Source organism: Notechis scutatus, chromosome 1 (assembly GCF_049901735.1).
Source record: "Notechis scutatus isolate UNSWTSFEM ecotype Mainland chromosome 1, rNotScu1.2, whole genome shotgun sequence".
Taxonomy (NCBI): domain Eukaryota; kingdom Metazoa; phylum Chordata; class Lepidosauria; order Squamata; family Elapidae; genus Notechis; species Notechis scutatus.
In genome coordinates this window covers 264,653,162-264,666,973 of record NC_142009.1, presented here as the reverse complement: position 1 = coordinate 264,666,973, position 13,812 = coordinate 264,653,162, and positions in this window count along the sequence as shown.

The following is a 13,812-nucleotide window of genomic DNA, read 5'->3' as shown; positions in this document are numbered from 1 at the left end:
AAAACAAAACAAAACAAAAACAAAAACCAACTCCCACCCTCCCACCCTGATGACAGCGGGTCACACTAGCCATCTGATGGGTTCCATCCCTCTCTGGGTTCCACAGGCCCGCTGGCAAAACCAGGTCTTCAATGCCTTTTGGAATAGTATTAATGATGTTCCAGAGAGATGGAGCCACCACAGAGAAGGCCCTTCTTCTAGATCACACCATGTGTATCTCCCTCAGGGGTGGGACCCACAGCATTTTCTGCCTCCTCGTTCTAATGGGTCAGGTAGATGTCACTGGCAAGAGATGTTTCCTCAGATAACCTGGATGATATGCAGATGTTACCTTAAGTTTGATAAATATATCAACAATCTGTATCCCTGACTTTATTTTATTGATGCAAAAGTATAATCTAAATCAAACTGAGTCTTAGAAATAATGCCAACATTTTAGGGCTTGACGTTTTAACTTGTTTTCTGATATTTATGTTTATATTGCTATAGTCATTTTAGAAAGTTTTCTCAATCATTATATTAAACATTTGCTTCTGTTTGGGCACAGATTAAAAGGGCTTTCCTATTTATATTCCCTTATTCAGTTATGTTTCTACAAACCATTACATAATTATTAGGCAGATCATCTTTAGAGATTTTAATTGCCTCCTGGTAAAGTTAGATTTAATTACTATTGAGCATTTTGTCTCTGGTTCTAGACTGTCTGCTATTTTCTATGTTTTAGAAAAGACTAAAGAACATAAAACATTATTGCTCATGCACAATAGATGACTGAGAAAGCCAAAGAATGTCACACAGAAATCATGATAATTCAGTGATTATAATAAATAATCCAATTGTACATGTCAAGCTGTAGAAACATGTCAAGCTGTAGAATTGCTTATTTAATGTGAGAATTCCAAAACATCTCATTTTCTTTATGAGAAACATATACACAAGACAAAAAGCTACAGTCTAGGCAGAATATGGTAAAACAGATCACCCCCAGGCTGACAAAGGAGCGAGAGAAGGCTACACTATCCTTATTCAGATTTAATTCATTCAGTTTATATGCTGAATCTATATATTGAGGGAGACCATATTGGAATAAAATGAATGTGGTGTTAAATGCCTACATCATGCTGATGACATTATTCTGATGGATGAAATTGTAAATGACCTGCAAGCTCTAGTTATTAAAATCAGAGGCATGGTAGAAAAAAGTGGGAGGATTAAACATAAAGGCAACCAAACTAATGGCAGTATGTATAGCAATCAACCTTTGAATTCACAACGGAGATGAAGTGGTAGATAGATTCTGCCATTTAGGATCAACTACTGACAATAAAGGAACAAGCAATTAGATTACAACTTGACAGGTTAACAATTAAGGCCTTGGAAAAGATATCTACATAGATACTATAACAGGTCTATAACTGCAAAGATCAGAATGGTGGAGAGAATAGGTTTCACTCAATGGTGACACTCCGTGGATGAGAAACTTGGACTTTGAAGAAGGAAGACATGAAGTACATTAATTCTTTTCAACTTTGGCATTGGTGAAGACTCCTAAAACAGAAACAAATTAATGTATCATAGAACAAATAAACCTAAAATTTCCACATCAGGCACAAATTATCATATTTTGGTTGTATTATGTAAAGATCTAGCTCTCTTGAGAAGTCTACAATACTGGACAATGTGGAAAGAGATGGAGAAGGTGGCTAGCAGCAAGGAGGAGGAACAATAACTACACTATGTAAAGATCTGAAGGTGTAGGTTTAGGACAGGTTATCTTGGAAGAGACCTAGCTATGTGATTATTAAGACTGGACATCTACTGGATGACACATAATCAATCAATCTAGATTTTAGAATTCAGCTCTTCTCTAGGATCAGTTTGAGAATATATTTGACTCTAATGAAACTTGACAGAGCTGAAATTCTTGTTTATCTTGTTATTCAATACATAAGCAGTCACAGGTTTATGGATTTTGATATCCTGATAGCCAGAAATGCAAATGATCTTCAAGCTCTAGTAATAAAAGTCAAGAGTACAGTAAACAAACGGGACTAAAATTAAATACAAAGTAGGCCAAACTAATGACAACAGATAGAAAAACCTGTCTTAGAACTGATAATGAATATATCAAAGCTTCTGCATTTTAGAATAAACAATCAACAGGAAAGAAATGAACAGCCAATAAATATGCTGCAATTAGTGCTCAGTAGAGCATCATGAAGGCCTCAGAAAAGTTATTGAAATGCTGTGACTATACCTACAAATATCAAATTTCTGCAATTGTCTGAGATACTTTATTGAACAGAAAGTTGGACTTTGAAGAAATAAGTTGAGGATTTGAAATTTTGAACTTTGGTGTGAGAAAACACTTCTAAGAAAACCACAGAAAGAAAACAAAACAAATGGATCATGAACAAATTAATCCTGAGTTCTCGCTTGAGGCACAGATGACCAGGCTCAAATTATCCTACTTCAGGCAAAGACCTAGTTCTACAGAGAAGGCTACAATGGTGGGAAAGGTGGGAGGAAAGAGAAGAGGAGGATGTACAGCAACACAGTAGATGGATTCAGTTACAGTAGCATTGGAAGCTTCCAGAGTAGATGGATTCAGTTACTAAACCATTGAAAAATCTGAGCAAACAGGTTAGGGAGAGGTCATTGTAGAGTAACTCCATCGATGTGGTCATCAAGAATCAACAATGATTTGATGGCACTTAATCAATCAATTTAAAAATGATATGTTATTTTTAAATTCAGCAAAGTGTTAATATAATTTTGCTGAATTTTGTTGAATTTTGCTGTTATTGTTATTCAGTTACTAAGTCATATCCAACTCTTTGCAACCCTGTGGACCATTATCTTACCATAAATGCTAGAAAAATAAGGATTAGGACTCTGAAAACAAAGGTGAAAACATAGATGAGATCTCCTAGAGAATTTGAGTCAAAGTACTCATTCCAGAAACATAGAAAATGTCTCATATGATTTTTCCTTCAGAGACAAGAACTATATACAAAATATGTGTCCAATAAACATTTCTCTATAGTTATTTCTTGAGCATTAAGCAAGTTTTGATATACGGTTGCTATACTAGTTTTAGTCTAGTGGTCAGAAGTTTTACCCAACTATTGTAGAAGCAAAAGAACCTGTTGACTTGCCTTGTTATTATAAACACGAACATGTATTTAAAAGAGATGGTGGAAATAATTGACTGCTTCACAGTTCAAATACTATTAGCTAGTTCTGGATTTTAGCAATTTCAGGTAGAAGTCAAAGAAAATTGTAGAGTTTTTGCTGAGGGGCAGAATATCAGGGATAATAGGTAGAATGATACATAACCTTTCTAAAATAATATATTTTGTGGATTTATAAGTTGATGCTAACCTACAAAGAAGGTTAGTTTCTTATTTCCTTTGAATGTTATGGAACAATAAAACAGTAGGAAAGGCCTTCCTTACACATTATTATATGAACATTCTTTGAATTTTTCTTCATTTTCAAATTGCTCTTGCTTTTGAAAAATATAGTAAATGCCTGATCTGTTTTGAATACACTATCCAACCCTTCCAATAAATAATTTTCCCTATGTTCATCATGTGGATGAAGACAGTCATTAACCAAAGCCCATTGCCAAGTATAACCATGATTGTGCTTAAGATCTTATTTCAGCTTTACTTTGTTTTACTCACATGCAAAAGTCATAAAATTAGTGAAAATTAGTCCATAGTTACTTTTTTCATCACCACCATAATTGCAAATAGTCATTAAATAAGGTAGTTGCTAAATATGCACTACATATTGTATTCAGTATATTGTTTTCTTGCCAAAGGAATAATTAGGACATTAGTAGCACTACATTTTCTCAGGAATAATTCTATGATTTCAGTTGATCATATTAATAGCATTTGTACGGATGACTGTAGCTCAATGTCCTGCAAAGCTTCTCCCCACTCTGGCTATACCAGAATAACAGGAAATAAAGTTCTTGGTTTTCTAAATATGTAAATTCAATTATGTTTAAAAAGAAGACATCTGAGGTTGATAGATTGTCTGATCCAATAATTGCTTTTACACCCTTTTGTTTAGTCTTTTATTTGGAACACTATTATATACATGATTAGTAGTTCCTTCATTTTATTCAGTTTTTAGTCGGCCTTATTCATATTGTCTCAAGTAGTCTATAATAATTTAAACTGGAATAAAAAACAACAACTTCCTTTACTGTTTTTAAATCAATATTATAAACTGAATTGTAGTACCTTCTGAGGAGTTCTTATTTCCAGGTAAAAACACATAAAATGTACTTGATTTTGAATTGTTTGCACTTTAAGCATATAGCATGTAGGAATATTATGGAATTTTCACATCTATCTTAGCCAAAGCACTGTAAAAAGTTTTACAGGATCACATACATGAACACCAGTTTGGTTCTTTTACTCAAAAGACAACTAAAAGACAATGTAAGAGTCATCTTGGATATAATTGAATATTTGCAACAATGTAGTGACAAATAGAATAGAATAGAATTATTTTATTGGCCAAGTGTGTTTGGACACACAAGGAATTTGTCTTGGTGCAAATGCTCTCAGTTTACATAAAAGAAAAGATACATTCATCAAGAGTCAAGAATCATAGGTACAGAAACAGTCCATATAAATCGTAAAGATACAAGTGACAAAGTTACAGTCATACAGTCACAAGTGGGAAGGGATGGGCAGTAAGGAGTGATGAGAAGATTAATAGTAATAGTGCAGACTTTGTAAATAGTTGGACAGTGTTGAGGGAATTATTTGTTTAGCAGAGTAATGGTGTTCGGGGAAAAACTATTCTTGTGTCTAGTTATTCTGATGTGCAGTGCTCTATAGTGTCGTTTTGAGGGAAGGAGTTTAAACAGTTTGTGTCTGGGATGTGAGTGGTCTGTAAATATTTTCACAGTCCTCTTTTTGGTTCATGCAGTATACAGGTACTCAATTGAAGATGGGTTGGTAGTAATTATTTTTTCTGCAGTCCTAATTACTCTCTGGAGTCTGTGTCTGTCTTGTTGGGTTGCAGAACCAAATCCGACAATTATAGAGATGCAGATGATAGACTCAATAATTCCTCTGTAGAACTGTATCAGCAGCTCCTTGGGCAGTTTGAGTTTTCTGAGTAGGCACAGAAAGAACATTTTTTGTTGTGCTTTTTTGATGACATTTTTGATATTTGGTGTCCATTTTAGGTCATGTGATATAATGGAACCTAGAAATTTGAAGGTCTTTACTGTTGATACTGTGTTGTCTAGTATTGAAAGAGGTGGTAGTATGGGAGAGTTTCTTCTAAAGTCTACCACCATTTCTACCGTTTTGAGTGTGTTCAGTTCCAGATTGTTCCAGTCAGGGGTAGGATTCCAGATTGTTGCAGTCAGGGTGGGATTCCAGATTGTTCCAGTCAGGGGTGGAATTTTTAACAACCAGTTCTGTGGGCGTGGCTTAGTTGGTGGGCATGGCATGGTGGTTATGTGACTGGGTGGACGTAGCTTGATGGTCATGTTACACTCAATATCACTCACATCGAGGCACGCATCTCCTCACCTGGCCTCTCATGACTGTGGGGATGCTGCAACAGTCGTAAGTGTGAAAAATGGTCAAAAGTCACTTTTTTCAGTGCCATTGTAACTTTGAATGGTCACTCCACACAAGCAAAGTACTAGCAAAGGAGGGGGAAAAAACTCCAGAGAAGTTCCAGAAACAGGAAGTCTAGTCCTGCCAAGAATGTAATAAGGCTTAATGGAGAGGCAGTTTCTGTAAGCAACACCAGAATGTTTCCTTCCTGCTTTCCTTACAGGATTAGGCCAGTAATTTCTTCTAACAACCGGTTCTCCGAACTGCTTAGAATGTTAACAACCGGTTGTAGCGAATAGGTGCAAACTGGTAGAATCCCAGGAAGTTGTACAACCTCCTGTCTGTATATGGATTTGTTGTTGTTGTCTCGAATGAGACAATCACTGTTGTGTCATCTGCAAACTTCAGTATTTTAACAGATGGATCTTTTGAGATGCAGTCATTGGTATATAGGAAGAAGAGAAGTGGAGAAAGCACACAGCCTTGAGGGTGTGTGTGATAATTGTACAGGTATCAGATGTGATTCCTCCTAGCTTCACCTGCGGCTTCCTATCTGTTAGGAAGCTTATGATCCACTTACAAGTGTGTTCAGGTACTGCTAGCTGGTTTAATTTAGTTAGAAGAATGTCTGGGGTGATGGTATTGGATGCTGAACTGAAAAGAGGACCCTTGTGTAGGTATTTGGAGATTCAAGGTGTTGTAGGATGTAGTGCAAAGCCATATTCACAGTATCATCTGCCAATCTATTTGCTCAAAATGCAATCTGCATGGGATCTAACGGCAGATCCATGATGGTTTTCAGGTGGGACAGCACTAGTCTTTCAAAGATTTTAATAACTACTGATGTTAGAGCAACTGGTCTGTAGTCATTCAGTTCCTTTATGGAGGGCTTCTTTGACACTGGGATGATAGTAAAGCTGTTGAAGCAAGAAGGAACATAGCACATCTTAAGCAAGAAGGATTTATCTTGTCTGGCCCTGGTGCTTTTCCTGGCTTCTGTCTGTGAAATAGATCTTGCACTTCTTTTTCAGTGATCACCAGACATTGTGAACCCAATGGGTAGGGTGGGGGTCACATTAATTTTTTCTAGATGCAGAAAAAGCATTTGATAATTTGAACTGAAACTTTATATTTAAAGTAGTAGAAAAATGGATTTTGGATTAAGCTTTATATGTGTTTGATTTATAAATTCCAGAAAGCTTGGATTATGCTGGATAATGCTGAATGAAGGCTTACAATCCAGAAATGAACAAAACAGGGGTGTCCTTTATCCCCTTTATTATTTATTCAGAAGTTGGAATCATTAAATAGGAATATAAATGGAAACTTTATAATACAAATGAATTTACTTTGATGGTCTTATTTTATTTGTTCCGTGTTTCTCCAACAATACGGCCTCCCCCAATAGGAAGTCCCAGCATGCTTTATAGGCATAAAATCAAATTAAGCCCCTCCCCCCAAATTAAGGCCTATATTAAACATGCAAATTGGGGGGGAATGGCGGGGGGCTGGCCGTTAGGAAGTACTTTTGTTCCATATCCGGATATGGTGCTGCCTGGGTTGACCTTGGCTTTGGTGGGGCACTTCGTACCAGGAAACCTGCCACCGTTGCTTTCCCTTCTCCCGGTGCTTCTGCGGCATTTAAAGCAATGCTGCGGCATTTGGTGCACCCATGCACGGCCAGCCAGGGCTTCTCCCTGCAACCGGAGCCTGGTGGAGATACTTGGCTTCAGATGCTCCTGTCACTGCCTTCCCTTTGCCTTCGAAGGCAAAGCCAATTGTTTTAAAAACAACGCCCTACTACTGGTACAACAAAGCCTCCCCTACCCGAGAGGGCAGCCCAACCCCACATGGGGAGGTGAATCTCCTGGGGCTGCAGCGCGGGATCGGCCCACCCCGGGAGAAGTGCCCAGCCAGCATCCCTGCCTGGCGCCGGGCACGAAGTGCCCCACCAATGCCGAGGTCAACATCCAAGCCATCGCCGCCCATTCGCCCAAGGATGCAAGGGGGGGCGAATTAAATCACCCCCGAAAAGACGGCCTAGCCATTTTTGGCGGGGTCAAAAAAAATAAATAAGGCCTGGCCTTATTTTGTGAGAAACACAGTAATAACCCATCTATAAACTAGATAGTAGTAATCCCCTGGTTTTCTCATTTCTGAGAATGTTTTTTTAAATATCTAAAATACATAAATGAGAGAAAATTGTATGAAATTCTCTATAAAGAGAAATAATTTGCACCATTTATATACTGTATATTAGGAAGAGTTGCACACAAATAAATACCAGTTTCTGCAAAACCTGAACATGATAAATACAACCAAGGCCTCACCAGTAAGAGAAAGGAAGGAAACATAAATGTCTCAGAGATGATAGGCTTTTCATTTCTCTCTCTCCCCCGCCTCTCTCTTTCTTCCTCTCCCCCCCAACCCACTCTCTGAAGTCTATTTCTGAATAGGGAAACCCAAACTATTTTGCCTCCTTAATGAGGATGGACAAAAGGCCTAGAGCAGGGCTGTCAAACTCCTGGAGCCTGCAGGCCGGATGTGTCATGTGCTGGCCATGCCCCCGCCTGGTTTAGCAAAGGGGGAAAATGTCCCAATATGTCACGTGATGCTGCTGTGATAATGTGAGTTTGATAGGCCAGGCCTAGAGCTGTTGACTATTTAGATTCATTGTTCTCAGATAAAGTATGCTAGGACCATCCAGTTATGGGACCACATCATCACTCTTCCCATGTCAGCTTATGATTTAAGTCTGTTATCCATTTTTCTTAATCAAGTATCACTTCACATTCTTTGACTACTGACAAACGGTGTTCTTATTGAGCTAATGCTAATGCTTGCTTATGAAAGCTTCTGTCTTTCCTTAACCACATTAATACTGCCTTTTCTTGTGTAGGCAGTCCCATTTTGGATCAATCTTGGGGCCGCTCACTTGACCAATGTACACTTTATGTTATTACACCTTTTCATCCAGAGTCTCTCCTTTCTATAAATCAAAAAAAACACTTCCATTTGGGGCTAGAGGCCCAGCACCATCTGCTACCTCTGAATCTATTCTAAATTAAATGAAGAATATTGTCTCTGCCAATAATTGCTAGCTGTGAAGTTAAATGTATTACCTCAGGGCCATCTCCAAATGACTTTGAGTGTTAGAAAGATGGGAGTTCCGGACACAGTTGTTACAATAATAAAATAACATTAACATGAGGCCAATAACACACTGTCACTGGAACTCTGTTAAAGAAAATAATTTATAGAGGATTGCCAGTGCCTCAAAGCAACATGTAAATATTTCAGAATTCACTGGCTCTTTCACTGGCTTATAATGAGAGCCCTCCAAATTTAAAAGTCTGCCAGAAAATAATGTGGGAATATATATCTTTCTCAACAAGGACAAATATCCTACGGGAAGGTATCTTTGCCTTAGGGTGTAATTAAAAGAAATGGGAATGAGAACAAAAATAACTTGAATAAAAATGAATTCCAAATCTAGGGGAAAGAAGAGATTTTAAACTATGTCAGACAATTCAAATGTATCAAGCAAATGAATTAAACTGCTAAATGAATCTGGACTGAAAGATGAAATAAACATAGTGCAAATGCTCGCACCTCACTCCAGTTTTAGAACATAGGGCAAAGTATTTATAGGAAAGCTTTTGTAACATGGAGAAACAGCAATTGTTGCAGTTTCCTGTCATTTTCATGCAAATTGAAAAAGAAAAAAATATATATTACTCCAAACTCTAAAAAACTAAAAAAAATCCAACCCTCCCATTTCCCCTCCCACTTTTTGAAAAATGGAAAATCTGAGCTCACCTTACTTATGTTACACTGCTGCTTGCACCATTCTGACCATTAACCCCAAAAGTACACAGAGTATTGATATCCCACACTGGGATATGTACTTGCTCTGGGGAAGTGCACACACAATCCAGGGTAGGATGAGAAGAACATCTCTGTTGTTACAATAAATCAATCTTTCCTTCCAAGTATTAGATTCAAATATGTAACATGGAGTGGCGGAGTAAACTTTACTTTTTACTTTTTATGTCTTTATTCCAAATAAAGTTTCATTGCATTGTTTTCATGATTTATTTGTGTTCATTTAGTATTTGGAATTTTAGGAGAGGTGTATACATTAAGACTATATTAAAGGGAAATGTGATGGCAAAATATTAGCATGAAATGAAATTTATCTGTGGTGTGAAGTAACTTGATTTTAGATTTATTTTAGCAGGAGAATGGGAGCAGCCCAGAGATGGTTAGAAGAGGGAGGATATGTAAATGATTTAAACAAACAAACAAACAAATATCAAAGGCACAGTACTCTTTGAAATTTAAGAAAATTTGATGAATGGGGTTTTTTTAGGGAGAAAGAAAAAATAGTGCCTTGCAGGTTTTCTCTTAATCCCTTTGCCTTGTAAATCATTATTTACTGAAAGTGGTCACTTTTTCTATCTTTCACAATCTTGGATATTCTTTGTGGGATGTTTAGATATCCATGGTAAGGTTAAATGGATGGAGGGAGAAAAGCATCAGCTGTGGCATCTCTCTCAGGAGAAAGAAGAAAAAGTCACTGGTGCATTAACCCAGCAGTAGTGAAGAATTAAGTCTGACGTGCTGCCAAACTTATGTGTCTTAATAAGTTTCTTTAACTGATCCCCAGTGGCATTCAGATAGATTCATCTGTGGATGGTGGTGTACATGTTAATGTCTGGGCTGGACAAGTTGAGATGAGCTGTCATAAATTATTAGCTCAGCTGAGAGAACCATGCCAGCTACTATCTGCCTGATGACTTAAGAGACACCTAGTAAGAAAATAAACAACAGTGGCAACCATCAAAGTCTTGCTTGCTTGGCAAATCTTGGAATAAAGCCTCTGAGCCAATAAAGCCATAAAGCCTCTACTGCAGTTGGGGGTTAGAAGCTATTTGCCATAAATTGCTTTAGTTTAAAACCTGGAAGCTAATATACTTCCAAATTACACATTGCACGTATTTCCTTGCAGGCAAATACATGTGTGGGATGTGTGTGGGAGAGAGAACCACTTAAAGATAATTGGCAGAGCCAATTAATTTCTGGTGACCATGAGAAAGTGTTCCTGGCTTTGGCTCACGGTGTCTCTTTCATTTGCAGCCTATTCTTTTAGAAGCAGGATGGGCAATCTTTTTGGTTAGTGCATTTTTTCCCTTCTGACTGAGAGCTGTGTTTTTCTATTAAAGCAATTTTTCTTTTCTTTCTTTCTTTCTTTTTTTTTTTGTGTGTGTGGGAGCTAGCCAAATGCAATGTTATTGTGGTAGATAATTGCCAGGACAAGGAGCTATACTGGTGTACAACAATCTTTCTCTGAGCATAAAATCTTTCTTAGACTTCAGATACCTTTAAATATGCTAGTGCACATTCTCCATTTCTTCATTTGCTGGTTGCCCTGCCCAAATTCATGCCAGACATGCTTTAAGGCCAACTATCTGCAGGGAAGTTCAAAGGAGCCCATTTGCAGATTGGCATTGCTCTAGGGAGCATTTCTTGTGTAAGTACAGGTAGGCAAAAGAGATGCCTAATTAAAATAATTAAAAGTAGCCCATCAAAAGTTTGAGTGGTTTTTCAGAGATATGAAACCTTAGCTCGGACTAGATCCTAGAATCAATGCTGCCTATCAGCTAGTCTTATAAGAATCCATCTATTGCTTGGTATCATTTTCCTGTAATACACTGCTTTTTAGTATTTCTATTATATGTCTGGGCTTATTCAATAACTCATTTCCCCCCTTTCATGTCATTTCTATTATCATTATCGCTAAATCCCAGAACTAGTTTCCCACAAGTTGCTATGGCTAAACAGTTAATGAAACAAAGGGCCATAGGATATAAAATCATGGTCATAATTAGGGTCTTGAGTAAATGGATGGGAAGTTACCACAGAATCCCTTTCTAACACTCTTTTCAGAACTGGTTTACTTGCCTGCTAAATTGCTATTTTTCCTTTGGGGGCAGTCATCATCTGTTCTGCTGGAGAGTTAGATTAGCTAGGAAGCAGGAAATGGTTGGGTTTTTTGCTTTCTAGCTAGTCTTTAGATCTTCGGCTCTGCTTTTAAGCACAGCCGAACCTCCCTTAGGACTGAAGGTTCTATTATTCAGTGCAGACTCACGGCAAGCAAATTTTATGTGGCAGACTCAGGTAGCTGATGGCAGATAGATAGATCACTGAATGATTCTGTGAGCAACTCAATCTGCCTGCCTGCTGTTGGAAGTTGTGATTTCCATCTCTTCTAGGAAAACATTAGAAGGGGAAGGAAATTCCCCTAAAAAAGAAAGGAAGAGATGAAAACACAAGCAGGGTCAGCTCCATCAGCCCCCACCCTTTGTCAAGTAGGGCTATTAAAATAGCTGGGGCCAGCTTACTTCTCACAACAAAGGAAGGAGAAAATTACAGGCAGGAGATACAGAGAAAAAACCCTGCAAATTAGCTAAGATCCTTTCCCATAGAAATCAAATAGATGGCAAGTTATAAAAACTTGTGAAAAGCAAACCAAAAGGCATGGCAGGAAGGAAACATGATAGCAAACAAGCAACTACAAAGGATCAGGACCATAAAACCAAGATCCCAGGAAAATAATTCAACACACACACACAAAATCAAAGTCTTCAAAGATTCACACCTACAGGTTTTCCTACTCACTTATTAGATTAATCCTAGGAATGCTGTGAGATTTCTTACCTGCCTTCCTATTAATAAACTGATTCTGACTTTCAACTCAGCTGACCAAATCATTTTGCATTTCTCCCAGCCAGGAAATTTGAAATCCACAAAAGGAAATAACTTTGCCTATTCCTTAAAGGGCAAGGCTTCTTTTTTTTCCTTTCCTCACTGCTTTGCCTGATTTTGGGTAAAAGTTTCTCTTTTTTTATAAAAAATCAATATGTATATAAATATTTATAATATTTACATACAAGCCATGCCCAGCCAGTCACATGACCACCAAGCCACACCCAAAATTTAGGCCACACCCATAGAACTGGTTAGTGGTCCCTGGGATTTAAAATTATGAGTTTGATGGTCCCTGAGGTCCAAAAGCTTGGCGACTCCTGCTCCAAAGCACTTAGGTGCAGGACAAGAAGCAATGGATGGAAACTAAACATGGAGAAAATGAATTTAGGACTAAGGAGAAATTTCCTGAGAGTTAAAACAATTATTCAGTGGAATGGCTTGCTTCCAGAAGTTGTGGGTGCTCCAGTGCTGGAGACTTTTAAGATTGGATGACAATTTGTCAGAAATGGTCTGAGGTTTCCTGCTTGAGCTGCGGGGCAGTGACTTTGGACTAGAAGATCTTCAAGGTCCCTTCCAAGTCTGTTATTTTATTCCTCTGTTATTCCCAGTAAATATGTTATTATGAATATGATTGGGAGAAAGATGTTGATTGCTTTTTCACAAAATGGATTTATTTTATAAAGCTGTAAGACTCATTTTTTAAGATTAAAGAACATATTTGTCAGTAATATATTGTCTCACAACAGACCATCTCTGTCAGTTTCCTGCTATTAACTTATTAATTTATTACCTTAGAAACTGGGGATGAACCTCGGCTTTAGTATTCATGGGGAGAGGAGAAATATAGTATGGGGAAATGATAAAATTGTGTTGAAATGTTGCAATGGAATCTCCACCCTGTATATATGTGTTGTAATAAATGTACAAAAGAGGGTAACAACACGATACACATTGTTTTTGTTTGGGGCATCATGATGATTAGAAAAGGTAGATTTAAGAAAAGGAAGGTTAAGAAACCCTGCACTTTCTCTTTGCTTACACACACTACATCTTTGCAATTTTAACTGCTATTTTTTAAAAAATGATGTTCTATTTGCACCCACACTTTCACAATGTTCTTACTTTACAATTCCTTTTTTAAAATTCTCAATTATTTCTAACACACTGCTGCAGTGGTGGGAATCACATTTCTTTTACTACTGGTTCTGAGGGTGTGGCTTGGTGGGCGTGGCAGGGGAAGGATACTGTAAAATCTCCAGTCAGAGCTGGTATTTGCCAGTTCTCTGAACCATTCAAAATTTCTGCTACTGGTTCTCCAGAACTGGTCAGAACCTGCTGAATACCACCTCTGCATTGCTGTGATCTTATACAGTATACACTTTTTGCAAAATTCTTATTAGCTCTTCCCTCCAAATAAATAAATAAAGGAATAGTAATGTTA